Source organism: Mustela nigripes, chromosome 8 (assembly GCF_022355385.1).
Source record: "Mustela nigripes isolate SB6536 chromosome 8, MUSNIG.SB6536, whole genome shotgun sequence".
Lineage (NCBI taxonomy): Eukaryota > Metazoa > Chordata > Mammalia > Carnivora > Mustelidae > Mustela > Mustela nigripes.
Window position 1 is genome coordinate 86,931,083 of NC_081564.1, and position 12,580 is coordinate 86,943,662.

Sequence of the window (12,580 nt, forward strand, 5' to 3'; positions counted from 1 at the left end):
AGGCAGGAATGAATGCCAATCACAAGAATTTCAACAAGGTCGAGGGTTTCTTCCTCTATAATTCAAAATAAAAGTAGCTCTGAGACTTCTCAGGGAAGATCTGGAGAAAAACTATGATGTAAGAAAAGGGAATCCTCAGTGCCAAGATATTCTTAGGGAAAGTGTCTCATAGACGAATCTCTTTGGGTATTAGCTATCGAAGCAAGATTGCCAGATAAACTTAAAATTTCAAGGGGGAAAACACGCTACGTGTTGCTTATCTGAAATTCAAATTTAACTGGGTGTTCTCTATTTATTCTATGTTGTACCTGGCAACCCAACTCTGAGGTCACGAGTCTGACTAGATGACTCTCCCAGTAAAAGGTAACATTTCCTGAAAGAGTTGATACAACACGTATTTCAGCCAGTTCCGAGATTAACATGTATCACAAAAGAACGAGAAAGGAACTCTCCTCTGTGCAGGGTGAATTAAGGGCATCCTGAGAGTACCTGGAGGGACCTTGCCGGAGTTACCTAATGTCTTCGTGTCTCTCCGAGAGGGAGGATCTTACAGTCCAGTTAATCGTTACGTGGGTAGGCGTTACCCCTGACGTAAGCAGCAGGTGAGGTGTGTACCTCTTATTCCTGGTCTTCATACGAACTCCATAAGACACAACTTCATTGCAAAAAGTTGGACTCGGACCATCCGGCCACCTTCCCTGTGGGAGATAAGCAGGGATAGAGCAACAGAGAACTTCAGGTCACTCAGCATGAGCTGAGAAAGAGAAGGGAAGCGGGGCGCCACGAGAAAATGAGATTGTTCCCATGACATTTCAAAGATTAGGCCTTGCGGAGCAGATGAGGAACGTCCTCCGTTGAAGCGGAGTGGAGAGTTGGCTGCGGAGACATGTGCAGAGAACATTCCTCCGGCCACCCAAGAAGCGGGAGCCTCAGGCTCATGATGGGTCTCTTGATTCCCTCATTGCTTTGCAAGGAGAGCTGAGGACTCTCCACCGGACAACCCAATCCATATGGCAGGGACCAGGGGACTTCACAATGGGACGATGTGGCTCCTGCGAGAAGTCGGGAGGGAAAAGCAATGGGCCCGCCCGCAGCCCCCAACCCGGTCTGCGACCAGCGAACATAACGGACCTGTTTGGAGATGAGCTGCCAGATCCACAGAGAAAGCCAGTGAAGGCTGATGTTTATTTCACCAAATTCTGCTTCAGGAAACTGCTAAACAAACATTTGAAATAGTCAACCTCTTCACCATCCTCTCCCAGAGTTTGTTACGGAATCCCGCAGTCACCGAGCTCCGCTTGGTCCCGCCCTGACGCTCCACAAGCCAGACAGTCTCCCTCTGGCACATTCTCTACAGCTCATTTCATCCGGATCCTGTCAGACATCGAGGACACCACGGAGACTGGCCCAACGCAGCCCTCCACCCCTCCACCTCTGCAAGAGCCAGATGCCAGGCAGGGGGGCTGCCTAGAACAGAGAGCCTTAATAGAGTCCCAGCGGGGTAGGGGGAGAGTGAAAACACATTATCTAAAGACAGGTAGCTTGGCTTCTTTATTTAATGAAGGGAAAACAAAGAAATGTGCTTAACAGAGAAAGCATGCAGAACGGCCGATTCTACGCATCTTACATAGAAAAACACAGTCAAGGCTGTAGCTGACTTGTTAACCTTGACTTGTAGTTTGTCAAAAGGGCCCTTCTTAACAAGGCTGGGATTCTTGGGCTCTGCCCATAAAAAGGTGTCACTGCAGCTCTGGCTGTTGAGTGACACATGGTCTCCCCTCCTCCACGGGGCTGGCGAGCAGCACCCCCGTGAAGGACGGGCTCCTACATGACCCCCAACTAGAAGCCAGCCCTCTACCTCCTGTGCTGGTCAGGACACGGCCCATCTGAGAGGCACCAGCTCCATCCTGCCGGCACCGGCTCCATCCTGCCGGCTGCAAATTGCTACGGAGCCAGGAATACCTCTGACAGACACTGCATCTGTGCTGCGGGTTTGAAAAAAATTAGGGCAGAAGAAATTCTTAAAAATGCTTGCAGCAATTGCCATGCAGTTAGAACGCTGTGTGGGCCCCGCCCCCTCCCTTCTTTCTTGATGTGGTCATTATGCAGCTAATGGTCTAATTAGAACATTCCTGTTGCCCAGCACTGTGCCCTCCTGGCTTTGAGAACTTCAGGTTTGCAAAGCCCTAACTTTCCAGCGTCTAACTCAGCGTTAAATGTAAAGGATCTGTAGCACAAACTCGAGGCGTAAAGTCGGAAGGCAGCTCGGAGCGTCCCAGGCATGCCAGTGACAATCCCCGTGACCTTGGAAGAGTCAGCAAATCCCCGTGTCCCTGGCCGATGAGGCATCCATCATGTCGCTCTCTCCGCCTGTTCCAAGGAGCCAGCCTCAGAGAGCTGGAAAGCGACTTCCCAGGCCCATTAGGCGTCTGTCCTGTGGCGAGGTAGCAGCTGTCACCCTGCACAGAGGCCAAGTGGGGGCAGAGCGAAAGGCGGGTGTGGAGCAAGTACCCGGAGGTGAGGCAGGGCCTTGCCTCCAAGCCCAGAGAGGCCCGGCCTTCCCCTGCTCTTTAGGACCGGCAGCCTCCAAGTCAACCCTGAGGCTGCGGTCAGGTCCAGGGAGGCAGGAGTCAGGAACCCAGAGCCCTAAGAGCCTCGGGGAGGCTCCAGACACTGACACTGTGGAATAACGCAGCCCAGTGAACCCACTTTGTTTTACAAAGAATGTGCTTCCGGGATACAAAGAGAAGACAAACAATACAGAGGAGCAACAGATGAGGAGGAAGGGTACACGCCACCCCTTCCCCTGGGCTCCATTTCCTGAGGATAACAGCTGCCACTCTCATGTTCATTTTTCCAGATTTTTCTGTGCCGTCCAAGCACCCACACAAACATGTATCCACATAATTAATGGGTCCTTACTTTCTATACAAGAAGTAACAGGACAGGGGCACCTGGGTGGCTCAGTAGGTTAAGCCTCTGCCTTCAGCTCGGGTCAGCTGCCTTGACCTCAGGGTCCTGAGACTGAGCCCTGCATCGGGCTCTCTGCTCAGTGGGGAGCCTGCTCCCCCTTCTCTCTCTGCCTGCTGCTCTGCCTACTTGTGATCTCTCTCTCTCCGTCAAATAAATAAAGTCTTAAAAAAAAAAAAAAAAAAAGAAGAAGTAACAGGACACAAATGCCATTCTGCCTTTCTTCACTTCTTAGTTCCTGAATATGGTTTGAAGATGTATCACTATTTGGACGATATTTCAGTAAATGTAAGTCAGTGCGATTCGTCTGTCTGAATAACGGCACCACATGCCCTGGACCCATACACCCGCCTTCATTTAATCAGTCCCTTCATGGTAGACGTGTAGGTTAGGTTGTTTCTAGACTTTTGTTCCTACAAAGGCTGTTCCAATAAAAAATCTTCACACATGCTTTTGACTTTTTGAGCAAGCATGCTTAAATCCCAAGCCCTGGAACGCCTGGGCCCAAGCATAAGTGCATTTTAAATGCTGTTTGCATGGGCCAAGCTGCTCTCCAAAGAAGTCATACCTCTTCACGTCTGCCCATGACAGCGGCTGAGCTCACTCTCTAAGGGGTACCTCTTCTGCAGCCAATAAAAGAGTCTGTATCAATAAAACGTAAAAGAAAAGCATTGAAAACGTTTACAAACATACCCTAACCAAGAACAAGTGGCTAAATACTAAATCACAGCTTAGATTGGACAAGGTCCAAGCAGAAGCAATCTCGAGCAAAATGACACATGTTGTAAGGGAATGAGAGCCAGGCACAGGCACAGTGGTCCGCGGTCTGACCTCAGGGCGTATCTGTTCCCCTGGACTCCAAAGCCCATGCTTCATCTTTTCAGCAATTATATGCCACTGGCTAGGTGACCCAATCATTTTTCACCAGTAAAGATGCTTGTTTAATGGGAAAACAATGTTACACATCGAATATGCATTAAGCATCACAAATATACCCAAGCCGCTCACTGCTTCCATTCCCAGGGAGATAATATCTTGCATGAAAAGTTTTTACTACCTGAAGTTGAAAGCCAAACAGGATAGAGACCTCATGGGGTCTTCATCATTCATACATCTTAAGGGACACAACAAAGGATTATTCCTTCATTTTCTTTAACTTTACTTTTGCCTTCAGAAAAGTAGGAACTGCTCTAATTAAAAAGTAAATAAAATAAACTAAAATATAAAATAAAATAAGGCAAAATAAAATTCATGTCTAAATTTGAATCAGAAGTCTATTTCCTCCTAGTATGCTTAGCTAGAAACAGAATAGTTTTGTGCTGGACAGATAAAAAGCTGTCAAGCTGACATTTTATTCCCAAGATCTCTACCAAAGTTGTCGAGAAAGGCAAACAGTCATTACTTTATCCCCAGCCCTATCAAGAGCCCCATTATTTATTTCTTCCATCATTTCAAAAGCTGAATGCAAATGCTTTCTCCGGCTGCTCCACCTAGCGGATCCCGCAGACAATCGCAGCTTTGACAGCTCCCTCGAGGCCAAGCCCCAATACCGGAGAGCAATCTTCCTCTGTGTAAAAATGACATCATTTGTTTAATTTTGATAAGTATTTAATAATAGAAGTTACAATCTCAGGTTGAAATAACACCCACCCTGAAGATGAGTTTGTATTTCCCTTGGAGGGAAGAGAAACGTTGTTGTCAAGATCGCAAGAAAAAAGACTGCCTTAAGCTCGCGTGGTAACCAGAGTTCCCCGAAGAATCAATCAAGAATGTCATCAGAAAGTGACTATGAGATAGTTGGCATGGTAACTGGGACACTGAGGCCGTTCTTTGTTGTCTGTGCTCACACTCATTTAGAACTCAGGAGTCATCATCCCCAGCAAGGTCGGGGGGAGGGGGGGGTGTGGGGAGGTAAGAATGCTAATTAATAAAGTGTCGCCCAAATATTATGCACTCCCCAGCCACAGCAGCCGGTGCTGGCTCGACAGAGTGCGGACTGGTAATCGCCCTGCTTTCTAATCTAATGAGATTACGATCCTTGCGGCGATTCCACAACCAAGGTGTTCACCATTGTCTCCGGGCAGAACGACATTGGGCAGTTTGATAAACCGGGGGAAGAAGCAACAGGCTGCCCTGACGCAGTGGATCACAAATGAGATGCGAGCTTTAAGCACACAAGCAATCAAGCGTGCACAGCGGGAGCCTAATGATTCCCATAAACGGCAGTTTAATCAAATGCTTTATTCCTGCCTGGAGTGAACTCGTCCACAATCCACAGATCAAATTTCACCCAGTTGCATTTTCCACCTGGTGCAGCGAGATCTCCACTCTCCTGGCCTCCCCCCATCAACTGGGGTACACCCCCTGGGAAGCTATTTTAAGCAGGTGGCCGGAATCGGCCCCCAAATCAGCACAATGAGGATGGACCAAAGGTAATTCCAAGTAAAAACCAGATGTAAACATGTCCCCGCGGCTCAGGTTCTAACACAGAAGGATCGTGGCTCCCAACACAAACTCAGGATCCGTCTGTACAAAGAGACTCCTGTTTCAAAAGCGTGCAGACTACCAGCGAAAGGGCACCAGAGACTCTTTAGACCGATGCCTGTATACTTTTTGTCTTGGTAAAAGTTTCTGAGGCCTCAGGTGACTAAGCTGACTGTCCATAAGCCACAGTGGAAGAGAACCAGAGGAGGGGACTGGGAAACACCCCTGAGCCATAGCACGGGTCTGCTGGGGCCGCCCCAGCCAAGTTCCGGGCTCCAGGCAGCGTGATGCGCACACACTGTCTTAGCACCGCGCCAAAGACCCGGAGCCTGAGAGCAAGGTGTGCAGCATCCGCAGGGTGCTGCCTCCGAGGCCTGACTTCCCGGCTTACAGAAGGCTGTCTTCCTCTGTGTCTTCCTGTGACCTCCCCTTGGTGTGTGTCTGTGTCCCCATCTCCCCTGAAAAGGACACCGGTCATGGGATCGTGGCTGAAGGGATTTAGGAGGCGCCACTCTGGTGCGAGAATTATTTGGGGTTAAAGGTGATGGGAAACCAGCAGCTATAGGAAAATCTCTTTACCTCCCCATAAGTGCTTAAAGTAAAGTATTTATTTCCCCTTTCGTAAAGGAAATTTCCATTAATCAAGGTCTCCGCTCCAGAAGGAGGACTACTCCCGGAGATAATTTTGTTGTCTGAGAGATTCTCATCCTATAACCAGGGAAACACTGTCTGATCTCCTCCCCTCCCCAACCCCAGAAACTCCAAACCCCCGCTGCTTCCTGAAGTTCAGGGTGGCCTGTGTCTCAGTCACCTGGCCACCTGCCTTGGAGTCTCGTATTTTTGTGAATCTCCCATGCATATGTGTGTAATTAAACCGATTATTGTCTCCTGCTTATCAGTTTTATGTCAACTTAGTTCTTGGACCAGCCACAAGACCAAGAGTACAAGGAAGCCTTTTCCTTCCCCTGCAGGACCCACCCAGATGACCTCGTTTTACCTCAGTTATCACTCCAGAACCTGTCTCGGAATACAGGCACGTTCTAAGGTCCTGGGGGGTGGGGTGTCAGGTTTTCAACAAAAGAATTGGAGGGGACACAACTGAACCTACAGTCATTCCCTCACATGTCCTGGGAACCTGGAAAACAGGGGAGAGGAGATAACTAAAGATGGTGTGGGGAGAGAATCCCTCCCCAGGAAATGTGGGGTGTAGGCACAGACCACCCGTCTCTGAGAGCGCCCGAGAAAGAAGGCTCAGGGAGTCTGAGTGGAAGGTGTTAGCTCCCTGTTCTCTGGTACCTCAGAAGCAGACAGGGAAGAGAGGTGGCCACCGAAAGGGTGAAGAGGACCTTCTGAGACTCTGCAGGAGTCTGGTTTCTCTCTGCCAGGAGGACCAGGACTTCCCCAGACACTCCGCTACCACTTGCTGGGGAAACAGGAGGAAAAGCAAAATATCCTCCCAACCCAGAAGCCCTCTCTGCAAAGGCAGAAAGAAAACACTATTATTACTGAGTTAGCTTGAAACTACCACGTGACAGGCATCACAGGCAAACCGCCAAGAAATGCAAAGACAGAAAGAAATCTCACCCAGAACATGGCCACGCAGATACCACATACTACACGCATGCTCTCAAGGGACACGATAACTAGTCCTCAAGCAGAAGACTTGACAGCACCGTTTGTCAGGCAGAGTTCATCCTACTCCAGCCTGGTCCTAGGGTGACCACCTGTGTTGGTGTTCGCTAGGCAGCTCTGTTCAGAGGAAAAACAACCTTCTCCTACCTTATGAGAGGAGGTAGCTTTGCAACGTGGAGCAAGCTCCCACAAGAGTTAGACTTCGAGTCCCCCAACAGGGGCTGGGAGATGGGGTGCTTCCTCCCTTCCTGGTGCTTGAGAAAGGCAATCCTGGGTCCCAAAGCTCACCAGAGACCTATCTAGTCTGCAAAGGGGTTTATATACACTTCAGAGAGAGGAGAAAGAATTTACAATGACACATTCTCTAAGGTAACTAGTCCAACACAGCAAGGAAGGGGATGGAAGTCTTCCCCCTGATTTCCAACAGGGAGAATCAGCTTCTTAGTTCTTACTTGTACTTGTGCTTTGCCCTTGTTTAAAGGCTCTGCCACATCCCCTCAGCAGACGGTGGTGGCCATGGACACTGTGCCCCAGGTGTTGGGGGGACATGAGGCACGGACAGGACCCCAGTAGGGATCAGCTACACCTCCTTGGAAAGCCCTCAGCGGGCACGGGGGTGACATCACCACTGCTAGGAAGGATGGAAGTTAGGGAGGGAGCATGGAAATTGGTCCATGATGATGGTGACGTTCAGGGGATGCCTGTAGTCGTTCAAGACACAAGCCTTACACTGAACACTTAGAGATTCTGAATAAAATAAAACCAGACCTGCGTGGGGACAGGGCTGCCGAGAGTCCGCGTCCACCCAGTGGGTCTGGGCTCTCCCAGGTGTCTCGGGGCCACCATCCATGGAAGGGGCTGCATGGCTCCTTCTTCCCCAAGGCAGGCAAAAGAGAGACAGAGACAGAGAGAGATAGTTAGAGAGAAAAGCCATAAATAACACCGGGAATCAGCTACCTAATCCCTGGAGGGCAGCAGGGATCGGCAAATGCGTTGTGCTGAATCCGAGACATTCAGTGAAAATTAACGAATTCTTCTAAAGTTGACGAGGGAGTTCAGAGGGTCACACACAGCCTTTACTATAAGCTCGTTAGATACAGACACGGTGCTCAAGGTATGTCTTCCTCTCCAGACGGAAGCCCGGATCCCAAACTCCTCTTTTAAAATGGCTTCTGCCTAAAGAAATAAAGAAATAAATAAAAATAAAATGACCTCTGCCAATTCTTGAAGATGTTTAAGACAGGAATCACAACTTCTAAGTTATCTTGTGAAATGCATGAAAAATGCTTTTAAAAAAATCAGATTGTTAAGTTTCTAAGAACACAAATAGAAAATATTTGCTTGCTCCCCCCGCCCCCAGCAAATTTCCCCGTATTTAGCTTAGAATCCACTGGGCACATTAAGGCAACAGGCCCGCAGAAAACCCCGCATTACAAGGTGGTGAGCCGATGCGCGTCTCCCACCAGCTGACTGTGGGCTCAGACGCCAGCTCTCTGCCCATAGCCATGGCCCAGGCCTCACTGGCCTCCCCACTCTCAGCCCACGCCCCCCGCTGTGAGTCAGGGTGACAACACAAATCATGAGGTTCTCAGAAGGCCTGAGTGAAACAGTATCTATTTTGTGAGTTATAGAGAATATTATTTAAGAGTTCCTGGCAAGTAGGTAGTAAATGCCTCATTGGTAAATGGTGGATATTGAAATTGCAAATATCCTTCTATGTGATAAAATGTCTAGTACGCTTACATTAAACACATACGTGGACTTTTTTTTTTTTTTAAATGTGTTCCTTTACCCTAATCCCACTACAGACACTGCTCAGTTTTTCTAAGAATCTGTACTGAAATACCTTGATGATGGGGTTTGTCTTCATCTTTTCAGAAAGCATGGGTTTTTTCCTGCAATTCTGCATTTGTTAATCGAAGCTCAGTTTTCTTCTTCCCTTTCCTCAGACCGTCCCCTGTGTGTTGGTGTTCACTCGCTCCAACAGCCGCCGCTTACAGCCTTCTTTCTTTGACTAATCCCACAATTTCATGAATATCGAAATAACCTCATCTTCAAAGTGCTGAGCGTTAAAATTGAATTCGGATAAACACGGATACCTAAAATACAGGTTAGGAAGAAAAATGGATGATCAGAGGAAAAGCCCATGTATTCTGAACCCGTCCCGTGGATTCTCGGCACCTCACCGGGAGTGCTCAGCCCCCGGGGACATCGGAGGCCACAGGAGAGTCTAAGAAACATGAGGTGCGGAGTCGCCCCTCCCAGCCCCTCCCCCCACCTCCCAGGAACTGGGATGCCCGCAGGAGGATCAGGAGGGGCCTCTGGTTCAAACGTTTACAGGCTGATGCAACCAGAAGGCAGAGACCTCTCCTCAGCTCGTGCGGAGCCCTCCCTCTTTGTGGGGAGCCAGACTTCACGAGGAACGGCAGGAGACACAACTTCTCTATCGTCTCTGGCACAGACACCCCACAAATACCTCTTCCCCTCTCCACTAGCCAAAAGCAAACAAACAGAATGTCCCCTTTCGAGTCAACTCCTAGTGGCTTCTGTTCACACAGACACGACGGTTTAAGCTGCAGCTGAAAAGTTCCCTCTTCTAATAAAACCTTGTTCACTTGAAATAAACGGGTGTTGGTTTTCCCCACATTACAGGCCATTTAAATGAAACATTATCTCAAAATGAATTCTACACCTTAAATTAACAAAATATTCTGTGTTTTTTAAGCCAGGTACTACATAGAAGGCGTAATGGCTAAAATCAACAGTGACCTTACCTGAAAGCCTATCATCTGGAAGAAAAATAAGACAAAAACACAAAAACTGTGTCACCAAGAGTTAAAGTTGACTAAGATTTGGAAAACAAGAGACAAGGGAAATTGGTCTCCACTAATAACTGCAGACAAATCCAAAGCAAAGCCTGTATTCTGGGGCAGGAAAAATATAACAGGCTCCATACTGGAGTGCTGAGCTGTCCCAGTCCACCAGGGATGTTGCCAGGAGCCCCGACGTGAGCTGCCTGGGGCCCAGCAAAAGGGACCAGAGCAAAACTTAAAGAAACCCTAGTTTGAGGACAACGATTATGGATGGAGAAAGAGTTGAGAGAGTTAGAAGAATCAGTGAGATCTGGTGACCAATGAGCCAGTGAAAGAAAGAGCTTTGGAAAGACAGAGTAACCAGTTATGTTGGCTGGGGTGGGGTTGGGGGGTGACTCAGGAGAAAAAAAAAAAACAACACGTTTTTAGTGATTGTATTTATGGACCGTATTTAGTCCATAGTCCATGGGAGAGCCAATCCACGGCTTCTGTCTTCTTAGTGACAGTGGCAGCCAGGTTCCTGGTAACTTCCGGTGAGCAGGGAAGGCTCAGCACAAAAAGAAACCCAGAGAAGGAGCCAGGGAGATGCCCAGCTGCAGCGAGTCTGTTTGACCGTTCACAGACTGGAGAAAAGCTCGGTGTACAGCCGGCCAATTTCAAGGTGAAACCGTGTCACCAAACAGGGAGTTGACACGATTGTAAGCCATTAGACAGCAATCCCACCATCCAGAAGTGAGGGGCGTGAATATCCTCGCAGGCACGAAGAACAGTGGAGTGTAGTAAAAAGACGACAAGGGCTGAGTTTAGGGTGTTTACCACATGTGCTTGTTTTCAACACAAGTTCACATTATTTAGTGTGTAATAACTACTACGTTTAAAAACCTGCTCACGTTCCGAATTCCTGAACAGGTAACGTGCAGTACTCAAGCATCGGCACAAGCGGGTCCCAGCACACCACAGAACGGGATAGAACTGATTGTCAGATAGCAACGTTTCCCTTGTTTTGTGAGTAAATAGGTAGCCACGGCCTCCAGATGCTCGCCCCTCTCTGGAACCTGCTGGACCTTCCCATGATCCACAGACTAAAGAGACAATTCCCAGGAGAGGTAGGTCTTCCTCTCCAAGATCTCTGCCCACAAGGGTCCCCTCCAAGTGCCCCGTTTCTCTGCACCCCAATCACGACCTATCCTGAATGTCACCTTACATGGGCGTACACGCCTATGTTTGTGATGAGAGAAGCCCTGAGTACCGGCTGTACCCCCAAAAACATATTTTCATCTCCCAGCACTCACCTCCTACTCTGTTCCCTTTGAGGTGAGATGCAGAACAGCCTAGTAGCGGCTCTCATCACCCAGAACATTCCTTCCCAAAGGCTACCAAGTGGCCAGTGGAGTCTGTCACCTTACGCTGAGACCAGCTCTTGAAAATCACCAAGGGAGGAAATGGTTTTAAAAGGTTTGCTCAGAAATTCTAAATTCCCACCAACTCTACATAAGTTACTCACCAAGAAAACTGTCTTAAGCTACGACCTCCGTGGGCCACCGTCAGCTCTGGGTGAGGAGAGGGTCAGTGGTGGAGCCTGTTTCCTCTCCTGGGGCTTCAGTTCTGAGGCCAAGAACCCAAGAAAACAGAGCAAATCAGGCCAAAGAATAGTTGAAGAAACAGTGATGAAAATAATTAAAGTTCTTGGTACAGAAGAACTCAGTTATCAAGGGACATGAGTCAGTAGTAAGCTGAAGCCAAAAATGAAAGAGGAAAAAAAAAAAAAAAAAAAAAAGCCTGCCTTGGGGCATTGCTGGAATTCTTGCTTACTTTAGGAAAGTTCTCTTTTCAAAGAACATCTTGAATCTGTAAAAATTTGAGCAACAAGGAAATGCAGCAAAGAGAGAGCTTTGCAAGAATCTCTACTTTTGATAGCCTCAGCAAGTATAGTTCAAGAAGGAGTCGGCGGGGGAGGGAGAAGTTGGTCAGGGGAGGAAGGTAAGATGAGGGTCCTTGCTCTGGTTAAACTAGTCTCTGGCTAAGTGACCCCATGACAATCGCTTCTCAACTCTAGGCCTCATTTTTCTCAACTATCAGGAAGAAAAGGTGGCGATCCATAACACAGAGCAGAGTTTTTCCTCAATAGAAAACAGTTTTCCGTACCTTCAGGATCTGTCCCCGGCGCGCTGAAATGAATGGTGTTGCAGTTCAAACTGCAGATCCAACTTGAGATCAAACAGGTGACTCAAACAGGGCAAACAAGCAAGTGAACACCTCCTTGTATCTCTCCTCTGATAACCCGTCCTAACTTAGCAGCTCAAGGCCCATATGTATTTGAAGGGCTCTAATATGCAGTCTTTGGTTAACAGGATTACAGCAGAGAAGGCGAATGGGCAGGGGGAAGGGAAGCAAAGACCCAGTGGTGAAGCCAGGGGCTGCTGGCCAGCATCCCCAGAGCCTTGCACCCTTTGAAGCACTGCAGACCCCTGCTTGGAAAGGCCTTCACCCGAACAGACGCCTGCCTCACACAATCCACGTTCTCATCACTTGCTCCAACCTGTGTCGGCTAGGTCGTGCCCTTGAACATCATGATTTAGAAGCATTCTCCCTACTTTACAAAGATTAAATACGACACAATAGACCTAGTCCTACTTGGTGTTTGTTTCTGCTGTTTTTTAACCTGGACATAACTTCACTGA

The 12,580-nt window shown here is 48.4% G+C and overlaps 1 long non-coding RNA gene across 1 annotated transcript; it reads right to left on the reverse strand.

Annotated features, from left to right (window-relative positions):
- Positions 1 to 7,192: 7,192 nt before the first annotated feature.
- Positions 7,193 to 11,604, reverse strand: LOC132023684 (uncharacterized). The gene is made up of 3 exons (XR_009406022.1): positions 11,404 to 11,604; positions 8,933 to 9,185; positions 7,193 to 8,262 (listed from the first exon to the last, which is right to left on the reverse strand). It is a non-coding gene; the product is annotated as an uncharacterized LOC132023684 (long non-coding RNA).
- Between the last annotated feature and the right edge of the window lie 976 nt (positions 11,605 to 12,580).